Genomic DNA, 20354 nt, shown 5'->3' on the forward strand with positions numbered 1-20354 from the left:
TATATTATTTAATACTTAGTAGTCTACTTAAATCTGTTGTTTTATAAAGGTACAAAATCTAATAATATTTATTGCCAGTTAATTTTAGTGCCTGTCGTATCAATATCATTTTTGGAATTTTGGCATTGCCTATAGGCATTTAAAGATGTCTAATATGTTAATTTGGTACCATTTGATTATTTTGCTATTTCGATTGTAGCGTATTTACCATATTGTTAAAAAGTAGAAATAAAAAAGACATTTACCAGTTTAAAATTTTTGAATATCTGTGCGTGTTCTGAAATTATAGAAACACTTAACTAGGTATGCAACCGCACTTTTAAATGATGGATGAAGTGAAAAAAATTCTAATTTAATATACATACTTACTCTAGATTTATAACATTTGGCCATTAATGAAAAAAAAAATACAACATACATATAACATTGCTACAAGGCAATACTTATGCGGAAGACAAAATAAATATCTGGAATAAATAATAATTAAATAAATAAATATTGCATTTGCATTCAAATAATGATGAAGTGTATAAACGAAGTAAGATCAATCAGTCCCACCAACTCCTATCTACTGTCTTGTGCAACACTCTTGTGACAGTATAATATTAATTAATGATAGATCGCCGTGAGTTTGCTAGCCTCTGGCATTTGTTGGTCCTACTTCCTAAAGATTTTTGTGTATCTTAAATGTTCACGTATAGGGTTGTATATTGAATGGAAAAAGCTCTGAGGTAAAGCTTTTCACACCCATCATCTGCGTATTATAATAGACGGTTGAGTAATAATAATTTAAAATTTTCAGCAGCTATTCATTTGGAAGGATGACAGATATTATGTCATGAACTTCAACAAGTGTTGATATGATTTTATAGGTAGGTTTACTCGAAAATATTACTACATTTATAAGCCAAAGTAAGTAGGTACCTACTGTTGTTCGATGTCAAAGTTTAAAGAGTCTGCGTAACATGTTTCGTTCCTAAATGTATGAGTAGGCATAAGGGCTGTTGTTATTCTTAGGCTGTAATTTTTTTGTCACTGTTATGTTAAAAAAATGTGAAACAAATATTGTCCAATAACAGCCAGCTATTTTCAAATAGCACTGTCATATCAAGAAGTGTAAATTGAATAGTCACTTGATTTACGGACAACTTTTACATAACGCATCGCTCATTTTATTAACGGATGAAATGACGGTTGAGGTAATTGCATCATTACTTATTTTGCAATTGTATCTGTTTTTAGCTTGGTCTATTGAAAAGATTGTGTTGCACGTATTACCTTGTAGTATTAAATAGTCAAGTGGCTATTTTTGCAACTTGACAAATTGGATGCATAATTGTTGATTGATTGTTTATTTCTCACTGCTATGTTGATTCCATCAAAGTTACACACAATTGAATCTATTTGGTATATATCAGACTGTGAGTGTTAACTTAACCGCAGTTATTGCTGTCAGTAAAATAATGACTTAAAACAAAATTTTAAGATATTAATAATGCCGTTTATTTATGATTCTCAGAGGCTATTTAGGTTGATTTTGCGAGTGGATGATGTACAGTTACGTGCATAAGTATCAACTTATCGTACTGAACGCATATCTGATAGCCATCGGGTATGAAATGAAGTTCATTTAAGATTGATTAACGTCTCGCCTTCGCCAACTTGTCTTATAATTCACCAAATGTCATATGCACAAATTACTTCCTATTTATTTGAAATTTTACTCAGTCAGTACGTATTCAATCATTTCTTGTTTGATTGTACCTACAATCTTAATATCATAGTCCAAATAAGTATTATATGCAGATTGAAAACTAAATCAATTGAATCTTTGGCCTTGTGATTCAGATAAGCAAAATTGATTTGCAACAATCGATCACGATTAGGTATCATAAAAACACTATAATTAAATTTATCACGAATGATCTCCTGAAATGTGTAAAAATAGTTTCGGTTTACATACTGTATTAGTTAAAACATCGTGAATAAATATACATAAACTCTACATAAATATGTAAATATTGAGGATAAGTAGAGTGTAAAGCTGTATCAATTTATCCATTACCGTGGAAAATGTTGACGAGCGCTGATTAAAAGATTGCGATCGCAACTCGTATCACTCTCAAGGAGGACCGGCCCATTTCGAAGCCGGAACTAAGAGCCAGCCTGAATCCTGCGCCTCAGCCTCTCTTAATTAACACCTGAAATTGTATGTCCACGGCCGGCATCGGCTCACAATTGCCTGACGCACGTCACCGTAGAATTTGTCATAAAAAACGTAATACGACCACTTACAACTGAACTGGATACATTTTAAAGTGTAAAGAGGAGAACGAATAAGAAATACGAATAAATTGTTATCATTTAAGATTCGCATCGTGTAAAATAATTAAGGTTCTGAAATTGTTTTAAAATAGTAGCAGTGAGTCAATATTGGTAAAATCTCGATATAATTTATTCTACTGTGAGTGACCATGAAAATTTCAGTGGATTTATAAAATCAATTTGAATACAGGCATGTAGTGCATACATATAGGTTGATACTTAATAGTTTCTACCAACAAATTGTGTGTTTTTGAAGAAAATGTAATGCAGAATTAAAATACCTCAACAAAGATTTCCAAGTCACGTATAATAAACCTTTTTTCTGTAGTTTGGAAATGACTATACCACTTTATACATTTTACAAACACAGCGATTTATCCATAAATAGGCCAGAAGAGCAACTTTCGGTTTTAATGCTCACTTAAATCGGTATATTTTTTCTACCTCTATTTAAGAGTTGCTAAAATACAAACGGAACGAATCCGTGCTATAATATTATGCAAAATAGCAACAACTTGATTTACCTCACTATCTTTAAAGCTATAATTAATCAAGTTTAATGTGCAAACCATCAAGAAGGACGTTTGTTTCTATGTATATTTTATACATTCATTTTTTAGGCAGGATCAGGTATTTTAATAGGTTTTACACTGCTACAGACGAATTGAAATATGCACAATAAAAAGGTTCCGTATTCATAAGAAGGTCATAAGTAAGTCTAATAAGGATAAAGTATAGAATAAATTTCATTCATGCAAAATGTAGAGTCTTTCTACGAATCGGAATAAGGTCTAAGTATAAAGGTCAACTAAGTATAAGTAATTCATATTTGTAAAGCAGATTACTTAATGCATTCGAGCAGTTAAATGTTACTTCTCCGAAATAATTCATTGATAAGTTATCTTAATCAAACTTCAGCTTTTTTGTCTATTGTGTGAAAAGTGGACCCTTCTGGGGTTTAAACATCTGCAATTATTATAAAGTCATATTTATACGAAGGTATGTGTAGGTCAACAATGCATAAAATGTTTCATAATAACCTACATATTTATGACGGAACCCTAAAAACAACCTCTATGAGGTGGTTCCAAAAATAATCTCAACCAAGGCATTTAATTCGTGCAGTGACATTAATTAATATTGTGTTTGTATGCTTCATAATTCTTTAATATAATTACATCATTTGTTTGAACTATAGCTTTAAACTACACTGTATATTGCTTTGCGGAAATATCATTGTTATTAAGTATTTAATCTGGTAAGTTATTTATTTGAACTGCACTGGATCACGATTCAGAAATTTTTTTTGAAACAATACATTTTGATTTATTTTATAAGCCCTTTTTAATTGCATTATTCTAAGTTATTGTCACTTGTCCCAAAGAAGTTGTTTACTAGACCCTTACGTGGACGTTTCTCCCATGCGAATGCGTGTGATTATATTGTATTTTTACCCATTATTACTTTGGGTATGAGCTTTCACTATCGCTCATCAAGCGACGCTGTGACAGCATAATTAAGCGAGTCGAACACAATCACGCGCGGTTCACGTGCGTCGAACGCCGCACAAAGAGAGCGGTCGTGACCCCGCGGCCGGATGTATCGAAAGTGCCCATCACGGCGATCGCCGCCCGCCGCCCGTCGCGATGACCTCCACCTAAAGGATCTTGAGATAGACAAAAACATGCACCTTCCTTACCATACTTAGGCTGGGTTGCACCATCTTACTTTAAATGTGACTAACCTCAAAAATCTGTCAAAATGCATACAAAAAACACCGGTTATCGTTATAGTTACGGTCAAAGTTAGGTGGTGCATCTCAGCCTTACTGTCAAACGCAGCGCAGCATACCCGTTTTAAAAGCACCGGCAATCCACCACCGAAGAAGAACCGTAGCAAGAGCTTACAAAAAATCTTGAGGCAAAAATACGGGTTAGTTTCGACGCTATATTGACTGTGGTGGGTAATAAATTTCCTCGTATGTATGTGTTAGACTATTTAAGGCCATATTGTATGTATTACGTTCCATAGTAATTGATTTCGATTAATTTACATACCAGATTTATTGGTACTGGAAGAAACATCTATCTGTTAATTAATTTCATTAATGAACACCAGCCATAGTTTATTAATAATTATCTAGTAGGCAAGCATAGGCAAATCACTGTGAATAATCGGTGATGATTATCTAACGACTATCATATTGTAGGTAGCCGTCCGTTCCCGCATTCATAAACTAATTATGTTGAGAAGTAATTATGTCGATAAGTTGTAAACATAAATATGGAAAGCGGAGCGCATTGAGGATGGTTATGGCCGGTTTTCCTTGATGCTGGTGTCGGTGTGCCGCATCGGTTCGGCGCGGGCGCAGTGGGCGAGGTCAACCGATTGCTTAGATCCGCGTTCACCTCTCATTGTGTAACCGCGGCGCGGGAGGGGCGCCGTGGGAACCGCCGAAAGCTCGCTATGCGCAGCTTCCGCCGCCGCGGCCGCATTAACTCTAACGATGCATCTTGCACGCCACCGCACCATACGCAACTAGCTGCACACACCCAAATTGATTCGCTCGTTATCTTCGGCAGGAAATTATCGCGCTCATCCAAAAACAACAATGCGCAGTATCACTCTCTAAAGCTATTAGCATTCGCGCAACGATCCTATAAGTTTGCTTGGTTTAGCTTTGTATTAGATAACTGTAATTGTAAGCGCGCTGAAACAAAGAGCATTGTGAAATTTATGATATGAATTCGTATTGTTTTGTAATTGTTTCAAAACGGGTTGGAGCGGTGGAATAATTCATAAGTGTGGTTGTTCCCAGCGGCGGCGATGTTGTTCACGCGGCGACAACTGAATAGGGCAATGGTGGCGGGCCGTTAGCGCGGGCACAGGGCAAGGGAGGCTGCGAGGGCCGGGGCGCGGGGCGGGGGGCGAGCGAGGGCGGAGCACCTGAGCGCGCCCTGACCTCCGACCCGCGGTGAAAGGCGCCCGCGCACGGGCCGCGACGCTATGTCGTCGCGGGCGCAGTACAACCGCGGTCTGCAGACAAAAACACTGGCCAATTGCTGTTAAAATGGTGGATAAACCAATAATTGCACAAAGCCCCTATTAAACTTTTTTCAGCGGATGGTGAAATGTTTTTTTTAAATTGAAATTAGTGAAACATTACTATAGCGGTAACCGTATTGACTGAAAAGCCTGAATTTATTTTCGAATATTCAATTTGGAAATAGTATTTTTAATGAATGATGATACACAGTAATAATAGATTTATCAATAAGAAAGGTAAAAAAATACTATGTCAATAAAAATAATTAAAGTCATAAGTCACTAATTCGTGTTGAGTATACAGCCCTCGAGGTGACCGGTAATGAAGCCACTTTCACGAGGCTGCATGTAAAATTAATCGCAACACGCGGTTACAGCGGGTAATGAAGATTGATGCTCAGCCTAAGTGTATAACGATTAGCGAATAGGCAACATCGTTTATTACGGATATGATGCCCAATTGTCTCTAATTTCCACTTAGCGACCTCAAAATAAATCACATTTATATGTAACAAGCCAAAATTTGTAATGACTTAGGTACATTTTGAGCTTACATTATGGTTGGTCTTCTAGGAAAACTTTCACTACTTACAAAGCTTTCAGGCAATACAAGATAGGTAGAGCTGTCAAACAAAAGCTTCAAGCTCATCCGCTTCATATAAAAGTAAGGATAAAATTGCATTTTATTGAACAAGCGTAAGATATACGGGTATTGGAATCATTTATTTAGTAAGGCTGCTTTAAATATTTGTTTTACATATTTTAATTTGTTTATCAGGGTAAACATCAAATTACACAGAATCGTATTGCAGGGTTTCGGTAGTAAGTTATAAAGCACTAAATCAGAATTCAGAAGTGAATTTTAATGTTAATATTGAAATCTATTCATCACATCGATCGTGGTTGTTTGACTTGCGCTGCCATTACAGATGCTTGAAGTAAATTATCAGATCGTAATCGTCACTAATTAACGAAAGCCTGTAATTGGCGGCCGCCCTTAGAAGGGAATTAATTATCTCGTATCGCCCCGAGTTAGTTGGGAATCTTGCGTGTCGGTACACGACCTATGACACCGTTTCCCTGGAAAGTATCTTTGGCGCTCCCTCCAAACAAATACAGCTCGTTATTGCGAAAGCTTATTTAATGGCGGCCCGAAAATGGCCGTCGGCGCTACGAACATTTAGCATTCGTCAAGTATCTACAAACGAGGGATGATTACTGTTCACTTTAATTGTACGGTGCTGTTAGATTCTGCGTTTGTATCGAGTAGCTATTTTAGCATTGTAATTTTGTGTTGTCGTTATTTTATGTTATTAACCTCAATTCCGTTCGTTTAGTACGTTTGCCAACTAACTTGTAGTTCTAGGAATTGAATTGGTCATGTTAGTCTTTTGACTGGGAATATTTGAATTCGGATGTTACTAAGCGGTAGTCTCGTGTATATGATTTAATATTTTAAATAGTAAATACTTAAAGGATAGTTTTCGGTAATTCTAAAAAGAAACAAAAAATATAAATACATATGTAGGTACCTATAATGTAGAATTTATATAGTAATTGACTAAGTATGTAAGTAATCCAGCAGGCTTATTCTTACTTTCATACCTTAATTCATAGTTAGGGGCATTAACTGTGTTCCTTTGGTAATGTTGTCGACTTATGAATTAATGTAATTATAGTACTTTAGTAATTGCATTTAAATCGCACCTAAATACACGTTATACTCGTACTAGTAAAATATTTCCTACAGAACATAATTTCATTAAATCTGGGCAAAATTATGGGAGGCTTTTGGCAAGAATAGCAGCAGTATAAGTATACTAATAGAGGTCATTTTGCTTGTGTCATACCGACCTTCTTTAATTTTTTTGCACGTATCTAAATTCGCACTTGATAAGTGATCGGAGTCGTCATTTATTTCGACTAACTTCACCAGTCGACCCTGATAGCCGCCTTCCTCTCTTCTATTGAATAATTGTTTGAATCACATTCAGAGCGGTGTTTTTTCCTGTAGGCAGGTAGATAAGATTCTTGTTTAAAATAGGTGTTGTCAAATTTTTATAAAGTAGGTATGACATTGCTATGACTAATATTTTTGGTAGTGCTCATTCTGGTAACTCTACTGTCATTAAATAAAACATTGCATAACTCTCTTACTGACTGAAAATAAATTGAAATGATTTAGTGTTGTGTATATCATATATCACAGTTAATAATCAACGCGTAATAATAGCACTATAATAGTGTTTCATGTTAGGTCGCATTCTAACTCCATTTTTAGATGCGTAGCCCCGGGCGGTTCTCAGCCGAAATCGACACCTTCTGACACCGCGGACGATCGCATCACTCATGGCAGACGCTGCAAATTAACTTTAAGGCAATCGCCAGCTCATCCATTATCAGTGTATGCAATGTACAGGGTGATTTTGCAAACAGTTTCCTTTAATTTTTAAGTGCGACTCAGAATTACGTTTTTTTTCGTTGCTCATGGTTGCAAAATTGGAACTCGTGGATATTTACTTCGTCCATAGAAAAATACGTACCTACACACACAAGTAACTGCAAAGCTTAATAGACATAAGAGTGCGTTTTTTGCGAAAAATACCACGATTAAAAATAATTAAGATAAAGTAGTATTGTTAAATTGTTCTATATGTAGAGCTTATTAAAAACAATTGGATGCTGTTTGCAAAATCATCATGTATGTACAGTCAGCGTCAAATAGTTGGTGACACCCAATCACCCAATGTGGCTAATAAGTTTATAACACAACCTTATTTCAATTGCATTAAAGATGTAATGCGAGCTTATTGACTACTTTGGGTGTCACTATATGACGCTGACTGTACCTACTTAATTTATAAAAGGAATCCGCTTAGGCCATTCCTTTTCAGAATGCATCTCAATAAAAGTTAAACGCGCGCTAGAGAGAATAATGTGCGTCGTTACGTAGGTATACTTACCTTTTAAAGAAACTGTGAGTAATGCTTATGTACTTAAGTGTTCATTGAGAATGCCCGTAAAATTATTCGCATAGACATTTTTATTTAAGTTACCTACTCATTACTTATTTTATTTTTCAACATTCGCGAGGTATCTACTGACTGATACTGAAACACACAAAGTGACTTTTCATTAGTGTGTTTCATCTGGAAATTGAAATCAGAACTTTTAGGTAGAGCGTCCAACTTTTTTAGGACACCTAAAGATAGACAACGCGATTTAAGAAGACTACCTATTATTTTAGAATACTTATTCTATGAAATATTTCGCAAACAAGTCGACTAGCAGCAATTTCAAAATAATTATTGAAACAATCACTATAGGCAGCCGTAATCCGAATTCTTAGAAGTATTCAATGTAACCGACGGGATACGCTCGCTCTAATATTTAAATAGAGAATAAATTGATCAGCCCACGTGAGTACGTGCTTCAAAGAATAGCAGACTCGTAATTTCGAGTGTTTACAATGGAGACTGTGCCACATACCGACGTCACTGTCAATACCGCATTGAACAAGACAATGGATCATAGCAGTCGAGGGGAGAGAGTGATTTTCCATAATTTTAATATAAATAAGTGGACTGCTAGAATGGAAGGCCGTCGGCCGGTCACGAGCGCTCGTCCAATTTTACGTACTGTAAGGCACTCGGTTGATGTACCATGTTTGTATGTAGGTTGGTACTTACTTTGTAGCGGTAAGCGATAAAATTCGACCACTTTAGGTGAAATGGTTTGAATTTAATTAATTGTCGCGCTATATTTTATTGTTCCCTCACCATACCTTTTGAGGTATTTAAAACATAAGTAATTAACTATTTTTAAAGTAGATAATTTTATAATATTTTATGTTTACTGCTTTGCTACACTAATTGTTAGATAGACAAGATTTAATACACTCAAAAGTTATATTGTAACAATTAAGTTACATGAAATATAATCATAGTGTAAATAAAACAATGTATTTTACGAGTACAAACGTAGGATTTGTTTTTTCAGGAAATTAAAACATTATTTTCTTACACTTACACTGTATCATTTCGAATGCCATAGTCCGACAAAGAGGTGTCTCGTGATTTCCAGGAAATAATCTTATTATACGACGTTTAAACCGTCTTAAAAGCAAAAGCCTCGCATTTTAAAATTGTGATGCAATTATTTTAAACGCTGACATTGAAAAAGACAAGTTAAAATAATCCGAGAATTCCGAGTGCCCTTCACTTGTGCTCTGCGCTGATGCATTGTGATGGCCGGTGTATTTAGACCGCATGAATTCGAGCCGGCTACTTAAGCTCGCTCAAATAGGATGACTTAGTGCGCTTATGGCCGCGTAACCTCCCGCTTGACGTGATCCCTTTCGAAACGCGATAAACAATCATGATGCACGCACTTGAAATGCTATCATCCCATCGGCTACTATAGCTCTTAAGGGACACTTAAACATTTAATTAGCTGTAAAATAATATCGCTATATTAACACCTGCCTTGCGAAAGGTACGCGAACATCTTATGCGACTGCTAAAGTATCAAGAACTATTTTCTTTGTCATAGGCACTGCAACAATGTCACATATTTCAAACGTAATTCTTGAAACAATAGAGCCCGTTTTGAATATTTAGCTCGCATGTCTTACCCTTATATGGCGCAGACATGCGTAATAAAAAGTGAATTCCTGATCACAATATATAGGCAAGACTTAGAGCGAGATACTCCATAACCTCCATTTACCTCTGGTAAAATAGAGAGAGTCGTCCTCCAACAGTGGAGACGAAATGAACTGATGATGATGATGGTAAGGATATTAACACATACATTTACGAGTTTCAAACATTGAAAGCTTTAATAAGTTCGTGTAAATAGTTACATAAAAAACAAATACCTACGAGTACCTAAGTAGCTTACTTAGAGCCGGCAAGATGAACTCGCGTGACTACTAAAATGTTAGTTTTATAGCAAAGTTATTTCTAAATGGTAAAATATTACCATCCTAGTGGATTTCTAGGGCTAATTGCTCTGCGCTTACTAATCAACTTCGTAAATAAATTCATAATTTTGTTGAAAAGATGGGTCTTAACGTGCTTTGAACGTTGACACGAAGCGCTCTAGGTGATCATTAACAGATCAATTTAAATGAAATAAACATAGAAGTCAGTTGGTCGCAGCAATTAATTTCGTTATGGATGCATACTGTAATATAGTAGTTGCGTTACATCCGGCAATTAAATTCCAATAAATTGCTTAATATGTAGCTGGTTTGAATCCACCTTAAGCTAATGCAAGCTTTTATTGCCAAGATGCATATGTTAATAGGAGCCTAAGGAGCTAATGCACGAAATGTGGGTAGACATGTTGACATTATGATATAGAACTAGTCGTTACTTTACCAACAATTAGTGAGTGAAAGTATTTGTCTGAGTGTCGTTTTAAGTTGTCAAACAGGAGGCGATTTCAGCGCCAGACGTATAAAAAGCGATATTGAATTAGGATTAGACCAATAAAACCATTCAGTCAATCTAGATGTTACTGCTTGACTGATCAGCCTAGATAGGTAATGCGAATTAAATGCCAGATTCCCAGTGACTAAGTTAGCCGAACGCTTTATGCTCACTATTAATCACGTTAGATTTCGATAGTTCCTAGATTTGCATCGATAGGTTTCTAGTTAGAGGTCGGTAAGACGACATAATCAGATTGGACAAGAAAATAACCGTCGTTAAAGTATTAAAGGACCGAAGTAATTTATTTTTTAAGCTCATCATGACGACTTGATACCGGAAAAAACTTGATCGGGTACAAGTAGTTCGACAAGCAACCATTATCCATAAACGAGCAATTCGAACAATTAACCGACAATATTGAAATAAAATATTAATATAAATTAATGTTTTTTCAGTAATTGGCAGTTTATATAATTGCAGAATTTACAGTAGGTTTCTACTTAATGACTTAATTTATGTTAACCCAAAATTTACAGTAAGGAAACGCTATTGAGCTTCACATTACTGCCATTATACAAAAAAAACTTGTACATATACGAGTACGTATGCATATAACACCATCTAATAAAACTGCGTAAGAACAAAACCTGAAACACGAGTAGCAATTAATTAAATTAAAAACGAACTAACAAATTGGTTGAATAATTGTTTTACATCATCAGCCGCTGCAATATATCAATAGCTAAGATTGTAACAGGCAATCAATCAAATCTATTGATTTCGTGAATCTCCTAATACAGGTAGCTGCATCATTATCTTATTATCGGCTTACGGTAATGGAAAACCGAATCGGTGTTAAATTTAATCTCTCACTTGTCAAAATAACCGGAAACGCGAGTGTGAGGGCGGCGCGGGCGCACGCGGCTGTCAGAGCGGGAGATGAGGTGATTGGGTCATCGACATTCGGTTTAGTGGGTAAGCCATGGGGCTTGGTAAGGCCGCGGCCACACAGCCGGCAACAGAGATGCATGAACGCCATACTTAGCTATTAGTGGTATAAAGCTTTTTTATGTGCAATGCGTAACTCATCTAATATTTATTATTACTCTTTTGGTCGCACATAGAGTCCCTGGAATTAAATTCTTTACGAGTAATACTGTATTCAGTAGAGCTATCTATCATAACAGGAGCTTCTCTACTCCGTTCCTAGGCTAGAAATTTTATGCAGCAAGCTTAACAGAAGACCCTCATCAATACACTGAGCTCGCAGAATTGGAAATGCTGAAAGGCTGAAATAAAATAAAAACTTGAAACTGAAAACTACTCCATTTCTAGACCAGAGCTTTTATGCAGCAGTTTTAACAGAAGACCCTCATCAATATACTGACCCAGTATATCAAATTTGTATGTGATGAAATGCTGAAAAACTCAAAGAAAAAAGTCTTGTAACTGAAAAACTACTTTTTATTAAATTTGCATTAATTAGACAAAATATTGATTTAGGTAGGTAGAACCTGTTGCGAATTTTCGATTTCCAGTGACGGAGGCTTAATATAGAGCTTGCCATTCCGCGACTCGCATTTGACCGAGGTGTAATAGATGAGCGGGGCGATTGCGGGCGGTAAAGCATCGGGGCGGGCGTCGGCCGAGGTGCCGTCCGAGGTGAGAAACGTGGCAACAGGCCGTGAGATAGCGCGCCCGATTGCGACCGCAGCCCTACCACTGGAGCACCCTCGATGAACCCTGATACGCAACATTAGACCCGATAGCGCGGTAGTATCTAATTACAATTTATTGCCAATAATTTTATATTGCCTTTTCCATTAACATAACGGCACTTGATCCCTAAATTTATGGCCGAAGACAAGGGACAACACGTTGGGTAATTAGACACTTACGCCCGTATTCACAAACATTACTATTAAGTCTCAAAGTGAGCGTGGACGCACAGGGTGACACACGAACCAATCCCAGAGCTTTATTCAACGCTGTGCGTTCAATTTACTGCTTTACCTAAGCAAGAGTGAATAGGCACTTACAGGGCAGATATGTACCATCCTAGACTGCATCTTATTTAACACCAGCCAGGTACGATTGCGGTCAAATACCTGCCTTGTCATGCATTAAAAAAAGCGTCGGTTGTGAATACGGGTGTTAGTTTAGTTTAGTTAGTAGTTCAACTAGGTACTTACGTAAGAAAGAAAACCTTTGTCTTTTATAGAGCCCATCAATTGACAAATATATTCCTGTACTGGATGTAATAGAACCACAACATAGTTTTACGGTCATATATGCACGACTCCTTAAACAGAATTGGCTTTCTACTTACGGCCGCTGGCAGTGATATAATAATATCATGAAGCGGCCTGCCGCTCGACAATGGTAGTAGGTATCACTTTGTGGCGCTCTTCTCTCACGTCCGGTACGAAAATGACTCTACGGCGGTCAAAGTATAAGGTCTTTTACATTAGTCTGTTCTTTCATTAAGCTTTACTTCATTAAGTCATGTTTGTTTGCTTTACAATCAGTAGAGCCTTGAAATTGAATCCCGTTACAATAAGAACAATTGGAACATCAGGAAGTTATCTGCTCCAGTGCAAGATGTTGTAATCGGTCAAACCGAAGGTCATCGAAAAGCAACCTACCTAGTTTGGAGGATCTGCCCTTTTTCAGACACCTGCCCGGCCGAGGATCGTCCCGATAGCGGGGCGCTGATCTCGTAGTTATTTCCAGGGAAACTTATCCACCTATCTTTAAAATAAGTACAAACTAGAAACACATGTCGGCCTCATCAAAACGTGAAAGTATCCCGTTTTCTGCCTGGCATTTGATGTAACTCGTGTAAGCCTTAAATAGCTTTTTAAGCCTATTAGTTGATTTTGTTGTCGTTTTTTAAAGTGTGTAAATAATAGATACCACGAACCAGAAAAACTTCCGAGTACGTCGGTTTCAATTAACATTTCTTCGACTCAATGAAACTATAATTACGATTCCTATAAATCATTACACTTTTTATCGCCGTAACCATACAGACGTCGTGTAAAATGAAATTGTAATTGCATCTTACCGACTTTTACCTTATTTATGTCGAAATTTTGAATGCGGAAACCGTACAAATTAAAAAAAAGAACTGGTAGGCCGCTACTTAGCAAATTGTTTTAATAACTATGATTTGTAGCAAGTTTCATGTCGTTCTCTGTGGACCGATTTTCGAATCGACACCTCCCGATAATTAACGCTCGTCACGCGATCGTGGGACCAGAAAATAAAGCGTAATCGATTTTCTTTAAGTACTGGTTTGCATAAGCGAGTGCGTCGCGTCATTTCTCCAGCGCCCAGCGCCGAGCAGCCTTGGCGTTGACGTCGCATTTCGCTCGGGTAGCTCTCTGGCGGTATTTTTATCACATTACACTTTGAGTTTATCGTATCCTTGCCTTAATTTTTCGGCGACGTGGAATAATTACTGACGGCATCTCGTAACTGTTCGCTCGGCAAGGATTCGATGACAGCTGCGCAGCCGTTCCTACCTATCTGATATTACAGTATCGAGATACAAAATAAAATATATTGCGTGTACTTACCTACCTACCTATAGTTTTAAAATACATTACAGTCTCATTTTTACGAGTAGGTATTTTATTGAACTTTTGAAACACTTATGGTGTGACTTTTAAAATAACGTAAACTTTTATTTCGTGCTATATGCTCAATAATAATATTTCAGGTGTTTTTATAAGTGGTTGGGCTGTACTTAAACGCTAATAAGCTGATAAAGGAAACTTTATCGGGAGAACATTACAAAACGTGTGAGCACTTATTGCATATAATTACAATATTTCAGGCTGAGCCGTGGCGAATTTTCTGAACCCGTTTCGTTTATTGAGCACATAAAAACAATCAATCAAATTTTTCAACTTGCACAGTTCAAAAGTAGTTTTATGAAAACTGTTTTGCCCGTGCTCCGGGTAGTAATTGCAGGGTTCAGCGCGGGTAATGATACGCTTAGCGGGCGGCGGCGCGGTGGAAAGCGACGGCTTTGATACGCTCCAAAAATTAAATTCGCAAAATGATTTCGAAGTGTGATGTGGGGTAAAATCACGCGCAGTGATTACAAGGGGCGTGTCGCTGTCATTACCCTGTCGGTGCGCTAACGAGCAATGCCGAGTGCGCTCGTGATCTCAGACATCTCGTGTCGAATTCACGAGCAACACTTAAGAAGAAATGTCTAACATTTATGTTTATGTCCCTCGTTACACCGGAGGGAAGACTACATTGTACCTACTACGCACTCGCATTCGAAACGCAGTAGCTTCCTGTCCAAACCTCGTGACTCATTTTGGTCTTATGTGCAGCATTGTGCAGGTATACTCATAGATAGCTTTTTCTAGTTGGGAGTCTCTACAAAATACTACTACCACCTATGGCTGCTACATAAGGTGACCAAACTTTTCATAGACTTATCAAAGGTGTGCTAACTGAAATCACGGATTATTTATTTGTCAGATAGCAATACCATTGTTGGTTAATTTACGACTCCATAACCCTTTTATTGAATGGCACCTTTTTGAGTTTGATGAAAATTTATAGTTCTAACATCCCACTATAAGTTATTAAAATTAATCAAAAGCTAAAACCAGTTTGATCACAACATTTACATATTGTTCATAAATTAATTTTATGACAATATAATTTCTGTATTATGCTCGTGCAAACAAGCCACTTCGCGCTCTTTCATAACCATTGACATCCCGTAAGTTAGAATGTAGACCTGTATTAATAAATCTTTTGAACTTATAATTACGCCTCAATTTAATTACCTACATGTACGAGCAAACATGATTTTCTTGGATTTTTGGTCAATTATTTTTTGGAAATGATCCATAATTTCGGACAAGTTCTTATTAATTACAGTTATGTTAATCGAATCGAAATCAGCTTAGCTTTAACTCCAATTATTTCGGTGGCCACCATCAGCTCTTAAATGTCATTTATGTTGTTTACGCAAAATTACATATCAGTGAGCAAGTAATTACGAACAACACCTTGGAGCAAGAGGTCAAAAAGAAATTCACTTAAAACTGTAACACGCCCTTCACGAGACCCGAACCGCAGCAAATTTATAAAGTCGGGTCATTTTCGAAACCAGTGTCCGAAAGTGAAACTACCCGCGCATTTATTACCGAGTAAAATATGTAGATTGCCGGCGAGATAATAATGATATGTGCTCGTGGTAATGAAATTTCCCGCCGTCAAACGGTGCCAAAGTAATTTGCGTTGCTTGTCTCTGGCGAGCAGCGCCCCAAGGGCCGCTTTCGAGCTTACGCAAGCCGTTAATGAGCCTCCGCCAGCTTTTTATTGGGAGTAACGCACGCTAGGGTGGCCGCGCATTGTTACACCACTCTCGCTTGTCTATCAGCACCTCACCGAGCAGCCGTTTCGACAGCGTCGATTCAACATTGTCTTTTCATGTAGATATGCAAATTACGATTGCGAAACATTCCGTTATTATTAATTAGTAAAACATGTATAACCTACAAATACCAATTAACCTCAGAGGTTATGTTCGATCCGTGTAATGTTAGTCCTACAACATTTTAAATTAATACTGGGAACATCGACGTGTCTGTTAGCAAAAATTACAACATTGAATCGCTTCACGACTGACATCATGATGAATCGTTACTTATGCTACATATGGCGCTGCTTAAGCTCCGATGATCAATGAACACATGTAGTCGACCGGAGAGAGATGTTCACATTGTTCTTAAAAACTGACACGGTACAGTTTTATTTTGCTTCATTAATACACTCGCAGCAATGGCCGCCATTAACCTGGATCGTGTTTGCGGACTTCATGATAATTATGCCTTGGCTGTGAACAGAATAGCGTCATAAAATCAGTTTGCAAATAAAGAGATTCTTATGTTTAATTAAGTAACTCCAACAGCTCAATTCGGAGGGTAATTAAAGAAATTGGTGCAGCTTTCGTGGACAGGCTAAATTATTGTTAAGGGCCATAACATTACAATTTCACGGAAGAGCCACGCGGCCACCCTGCAAGCTCCACGCAGGCGATCCACTCATATTTGTTAAATCATCGGAACCCTGTAATTTTGATCGATATCTTTATTGACGGCACAAATTTATTGATCATTTCTTTGCAAACGCAAGTTCCCCGTGAATACAATATAGCAGGCGTTGCTCTGTCGCAAGTCGCCGCGAGACCTTTCTGCGATGCCGTGATTATTGCTATGGTTTCGTTTTTCAATAGCCCCCTTATATCTGATTGGCCTACTTCACTTTGTTTGGGGAAATTGAATTTCGCAGTATGTAAATTAACTGTTGACTTATCGCTTAGCAATAAAAAAACTAGTTGCCGGTCCTTTGTGTTGTTATTGGCAGCGGCTTATGTTATGGGTTTATCGCAGTTGTTTCCAATTAATATATGATATCTCTAATAGCGAGCCTAGTTATAGTATTGCATAAATTACCATGATCTATTTGGTTGGAGGTTATTTACACTCATACTAATGACGCCTAACATCAAAGAAGCCAATTTAATCTGAGTCAAAACGACATTAACATAGGAAATGTTTGTCTAATCGAAACGATAAATATAGCCATTATACATGCTACTTTATTATGTGTATTTAAATATAACTTGTTAAAAAAATCAACTTATAAATAATGAGAACATTTATGATGATTTTTCTGATAGTGGCATAACTATTAAAAAATACTGGAAATAAAAGCGTAAGAGCATTTTACTACCAGGTACATAAAACCGCAGATGTTCAATAATAATTTCTATGTATATGTATTCTTAATTGTATCGATACACATAATCACCAGACAATAGCACTTACATATGTTCTGTTCAAAGACTATAAATTGCATTTGTAACTATAAAATTTAATTTAAAAACTAAAATAAAATACTTACATTAACAACAAAACATAGGTACATTGTTCTCTGTTTTACTAGTCACGTTTTAAAATAGAATTGATTACTAGCATACGCAAAATGGTAATAATAAGATACAATTTTAAACGACTAAACAATTAAACATAAATCTTACCAAACAGATGTAAAACACCGCTGTTAAAAGCTGTGAGCCGTAAAATGAAATTAACTGGAAAGCATAACTCTACGTAATTCACAGGCTCAATTTCAGCCAATTACTTGACTTAAATCTATTCTTGATAGTAGATTTACAATTTTCAGTCATTCGATCTCTGAAAATAATACAATGTAGATTATTTCAATATACAGTGTGAGTCTTGATAAAGTGCACATATGAAAATAGGTCTAGTTTCACCTATTTATCAAGACACTGTAGAATTTACATATTTTGAGATTTCAGGAATGGTAATTGTATAAGGTTTCAGCCTCAGATCTCATCAATTTAGTAATGTATTACGTCTTCGTAATAGAAGCCACTCTTCCAAGAATTTAAGCTTAACACCAGAAACGATAGTTCAGTTTGGTTACAGAATTTACGTATCTGGTGATTTGTACAAACTTATCGTTGATAACTAACAGTTCTATCACCTTCAGTGGATGTTTATCACAGTATACTTACGAAACTGGCAGTTTCTATTGGCGCGAAGTGTACGATCTGACATGCCAGCGCAGCAGGAGCTGATGTTCCGACCCGGCCGACATACGACCGCTGCCCGTGTCATACGTTGCGTTTGCGCTCGTGTCGAGTGGCGCAACTCCTTCTACAAGCTTATCTCCAACCAACTTGTACTTCTTAACCACCGATGATTTATCCCCGTCCCGCACACTTTCTCCCTTCGAGGAAACATTGTCGTTAGTCTTTGCAATGGTTATAACCATAATTATAATATTACCGGCCGCGTAACTTTAACATGTCGAAATGATACACAGTTGAACCTCCGCAGATGATTGTTTAATCATATCGTACGCAGTTGTTAATTCAAAAAACGTAATTTATGTAAACGGTTCTCTTTCCTTGAAATCATTTTAAATTGCATCAATTTCAATTTTATATGTCAGTGCAATGTATTTCAGTGAAAAGCTCTAGTACCTATTCACAAGGATCATTTCCTTAAAAGTGTGAAATATTTTCGAATTATCGTAATTGCTGTAATGAAAAACACTTTGCTTCTTGCATTGACTATAAGGTACTGTAATTTATTTGTATTGCTTATTTACACTATATTTTACTGTAAAATTTTGACTTGTGGTCGGGCGGAACGGCACTGATTATGCGTTTTACTAATTCTTCGCCATAACTGTATTGATACTTAAGTTTTTTGCAGTAATGTGTAGGTGCAGTCGAGCAAAAACAAAGTGATTCGGCCCGAGGTCGTCTTTGTGCTGTCGACGCCCGACGAGCAGGAAGGTGGAACCGCCCGTACTCAGTACCTATAGTGTGTAATCGATAGCTTTTGAATCTCGAGTATTTATTTATTGAGAGAGATTTTAAACATTGCACTTAATAAAACAATACAAATTGTAAAGCTTTACGTGTTTATTTCTGCGGTAAATAATTAAGTTTTTATCATTAGTAATTTTTAAATTTTAGTTTTAAAGTAATTTTAAGTTTATGTAAATATGTATATTATAAAATTATGTTTAGCAAGATATTAGTTTTGAACAGAAGTAAATACCACTTACAGATTAAATAGAGCTTTCATAGGGTCGTAGACTTATTTACCACCAACTCGACGCATCGTATCGCATAGATTGCACTGGAACACAACTCTTTGAATGGTACTCGTAGTTATGATATCGAGAAATTGAAATAAAAAATTAAAGTAAAATAAGCCTGTTATTGCGTAACGACCTCAAAAATGAGATTCGAACTCTAGCACAAATACAAGTTAATTTAAATATTAAGGCAAATCACAGATTTGAGCATAATTTCAGAATATTCTAATTTTATTCATATCGAAATATTAAAAAAAGAAGATTTATTAATAATATCAATAAATAAAGTTTTTTAAATGTAAGAAGATATTATGCTCAGGCGGTGAAACGCATCATGGACAGTTAAAAGATAATTGAAAAAAAAGTAATACCTATCGCATTACTCACTTCGTTGGTTAAGTAGTTTCAATAACATCGACTTGATTTTGAACATACCATAAATAAACGTTTAACTTTTTTCCTTATAACCTAAAGTCCATTAAAGTGCTTTGCTATAACACTTTTTAAACTTAAGTGATTTTGCTTGTGAAATATCTGATATATTCTGAAATATCTGTAATCTTCAATCGTTTATAAAAAAATGTATGCAGTTCGGTTCAGCCTATAGTATAAGCAGTAGTTGTAGGTATTACTGAAATCAGTTTCGTGTATTACTCTACTGGCCTTTTCACTCACCTTGCGATGCTGTAACGAATGAGAGACACTAAAAGCTGATTTATCATCATCAGTTTTGGCCGGAAGGACCCTGAAGTGGAAAAGGGCATAGACAGACCCTGTCACGATGTCCGATACACATACTGCACCACAAACTGGTAAGTTTGGCTTTGAAAGCTCACTGACATTCGGATTAAATGCAAAGGACGAGGA

This window comes from Ostrinia nubilalis, chromosome 3, assembly GCF_963855985.1.
Source record: "Ostrinia nubilalis chromosome 3, ilOstNubi1.1, whole genome shotgun sequence".
Taxonomy (NCBI): domain Eukaryota; kingdom Metazoa; phylum Arthropoda; class Insecta; order Lepidoptera; family Crambidae; genus Ostrinia; species Ostrinia nubilalis.